Here is a 3,780-nt window from a genome sequence, read left to right as displayed (position 1 = left end):
AAAAAAACTTAAAAAACAAAAAATGGTAAAAACATTGATTTTTTTTATTAATTAATTATATCAGACAAAACACAATTATTCTTTACCAAAAATGAATAAAAAAGAAACAAAACGATAAATAATATAATAGACGTAATTTAAGGTTATTTTGAATTTATAAAGAAGAATTCATTTTGGATTCTTTATTATATTATTATAAAAAGATAAAATCTTAAAACGAAATAAAACAAATGCCTGTTAAAGTAGATTGGATACAAGACAAGTTGGCAGATAAAATATATACCAAAACATTTTATTGCATCATTTGTGGTAAAATTATGAGCTGTAATGGTTTAAATTTACATACTTTACAACACAAAACAATATTTGATAATATAGAACTTAAAAAATGTTTGATAAAAACGTATTTTAATGGTAAACGATTTTCAAACAACTGTGAAGGTAAAGGAATTGATTCTTATGTTTTTGAAAACCAATTAGAAAATGAATATAACACAAGAAATAAAATAAAAGAAACAAACATGACTATCGCTCGAATAATTTCTGAAAATGATTTATTATGTAAAACAGATGTAATTAAAAATATAATACAAATAATTATTCAAGTTGCCGAAGAATTTGGGATAAACACAATAAATAAACTAAGTCTTTCAAAAACATCGATGAGGCGATTCTCAGAAACTGTATTTGAAAAAGAAGAAGAGAAAAAGTTATACATAATACAAAAAGCTAAATATGTTTCAATCCAGACTGATGAGTCAAAAATACACTCACATTCTCAATACATTTTTTGTTGTCGTATAATTAACCAAGAAAATATAATACATAATTTTATATTAGAAATGTCAACGCTAGAAACCAAATCAACAGGAAAAGAAATATTCAATAAATTAAAAGTTATAATAGATAAATACAAAATTAGCCAAAGCAAAGTTATTTCAATAACCACAGACGGGGGTGCCAACGTGAATGGCAAAAACAGTGGTGCCGCAACATTATTTTGTGAATATATCAACATAATTCCAAAACAATTACAATGTGATAAAAATTGGTGTTATTGTCACAAAATAAATTTGATATCCAAATCACTTGAATCAATAATCACTGTCAGCAAATTTGTTAATTTTTTAGAACAATTTGTAACGTTTTGATAGAAGATTCAATCTGGAGCAAAACACACAATTCGGCAGTAACAACTGATTGTTGTACACGATGGTTAAGTGTTGGAAAAATTATTGTGTTCGTTTACAATAATTGGAACGATATTGAATTAAGATTGTTGGAAATGTGTGTTGAATATACTGTTATCGATGATGTTGATATATTAGACTGTATACTGTTTTTTCAAAATAAAAATAACTATTTTATAACTTCTTTTTTAATTGATACAATTGTTAAATTGAACAATTTAAACAAAAATTTACAAATTGAAAATGGGTTAATTGTAAAAGAAACTGGTAAAATTGTAAATTTTTACAACAATAATAATGACAAAATTAACAAATTAAATAATAACGATTTTTCTGAATTTGAAAATATAAATGGTTGTGATGTGGTTATTTGTTCGGCACAAAAAGAGTTGTTTTTGGAAATACTAGAAAAAATAAAAAAAGGAATCGAGTTGAGATTTAATTGTGTTAAATTTAATGGTTTTGAAAGTACAAGTAATTTGGTTTACTCAAATTTGGAAATTTATACGTTGTTTGCATAATATTTTGGCAAAATAATAAAAAACAAACAAACTGTTATACCATTACAACTTGAATATTTGTTGGAAGAAATTGTTCAACTTAGAACAATTGTCAATGATGAAATAGAGTTCGTGTTAGTTAAAAACAAGGATGTTAATTGTTTTGATATTTACTCTTATGTTGATATAATTAAAATATATCCAAAATTGTGGAATTTTTATTTGTATATCTCTGCTGTTTTTCCAACAAGTACAATGAGTGAATCTGGTTTTTCTATAGCAAAAAATACCTGGCAACCAAACATTTCATTTTCTTCATTCAACGCGAGAGTTGTGCTAAAAAAGAACAAATCGATATTGTAATAAAAAAATAATATTTATAATTAAAATTTTTTGAAATTTGTTTAAATTGTTAACTATCGTTTTATTGATTTAAAAAAACATTTTTACTTTTAAATTTTTATTAATTTTTTTATTTGCAATTTGCTAAAACTAAATAAATAATGACACGTATTTGAGATTGCCACGAAGTTGTTTAAAAACTGGATCTTGGCCGACCCTGAAATAACAAAAAAAATAAATCTTAAAATGCCTCATACACATTTTTGGCAATCTTAACATAACTAACATGTTACAAAAAATTTACTTATACAAAAATCTTATTTTTTAACTTTCATTATAATATGTTTTAGTTTCTATTTAAAACAGTTTGATTATATTTTTGTTGCTGATGATGAATTATTGAATCTTTTTTGCCTTTGTGACAACATCAGTATAGTAAAATAAACTATTTATAAATATATTTTCCATTGATTTGTGCAGCGAAATGTGTTTAAAATGCATTTTTTTGTTTTTTATTTTAAATAACTCGATCAAAATTTCCAAAAAATATATTTACATGTTTGTTGATATTATTGATAAAAAAATAACCATATTTGTTCGATTATAAAATTAAAAACTTGTTTTTATGCTTTCAACATTAAATAGTAGCTTAAAATAATTTTGAATAAAACAAATAAATGATTGTAATTATTATTTAAACAACATTTTTATTAATACTACAAAAATGTAAGAACTCGTCCTGGGATAAATTTCCTAGCATCCTTATATTACAGATGGAGGATAAAGTTGGTGACAAGGATAATGTCAGTGACAAAATATAAATAACCAGTTTTTATGAGGAAGTATAAAGATCAATAGTTGTATTTCTATATTAATCCGGGTTTTTTGTTCCCAATAATTGGATGGTAAAGGTAAAGTAGGTGACAACACTCCGATGCTATTTTTTTCGTTGTTTTCCAAAAAATTGAGGGGAAAAAGACTGTAAATTTAAAAAACACTAAAAGGGCAATAATTTGTTCAAACTTTTCTGAAAAAGGGTAATCTTAATAAAAAAAGAACTTCAATAATAAAAATAAATGATTACCATTGCAACCACGAACCCTCATCCACAAAACTCACTTGAATTAACCAAAGACAATAGAAAGCCAGATACTCTTCCAATCATTGCAATTGTACACTTTAAATTCCAATGAGTTTGGTTGAGATGATAGAAGGGGGAACAGTCTTACAAATTCGTTATAACGGGTTTGTTCTTTACATAGTTTTTTACTTTTTTTCTAAAAGAATATGATTATTTAGACCTTCGTTGGATGGATCAAGCACAATGAGATCTGTCACTTCTTTGATGTAGCAGACTAAGATCTCATTTATTATCTCTTTTTGTTCGGAGTCAAGGTCTGCCATGTTAACGACATTAACATAGTTGTTGGGGTTGTGCGTTTAATCATTGTTGTTTGATTGGGAAATATTGTTGTCTGGAAAAACGGTCTAAAACCATTTGACAAATCGGAATACATTTTATATATCAATGAAAAACAGAAAAGTGCTTTCAACATTACGGGAAACCATCCCTTTACTTTGAAATGACGAGATAATCCTTTCATTTGTTGCTGATTGATTGTTTTCTTTCTATTTTTTTAAATTTTAATGTCGTGTTTTATTTCTTTAAAGTTAACGAATTTTTTATTTGGTTTTTTATAGAGCCAAAATCTTCTGTGAATTGTTCATTAAGTGATAAGAAATAGGCG

This window comes from Entamoeba invadens, assembly GCF_000330505.1.
Source record: "Entamoeba invadens IP1 unplaced genomic scaffold scaff_1105074724807, whole genome shotgun sequence".
Lineage (NCBI taxonomy): Eukaryota > Evosea > Mastigamoebida > Endamoebidae > Entamoeba > Entamoeba invadens.
The sequence above is the reverse complement of the archived record's forward strand: the minus strand, read 5'-3'. Positions refer to the sequence as shown.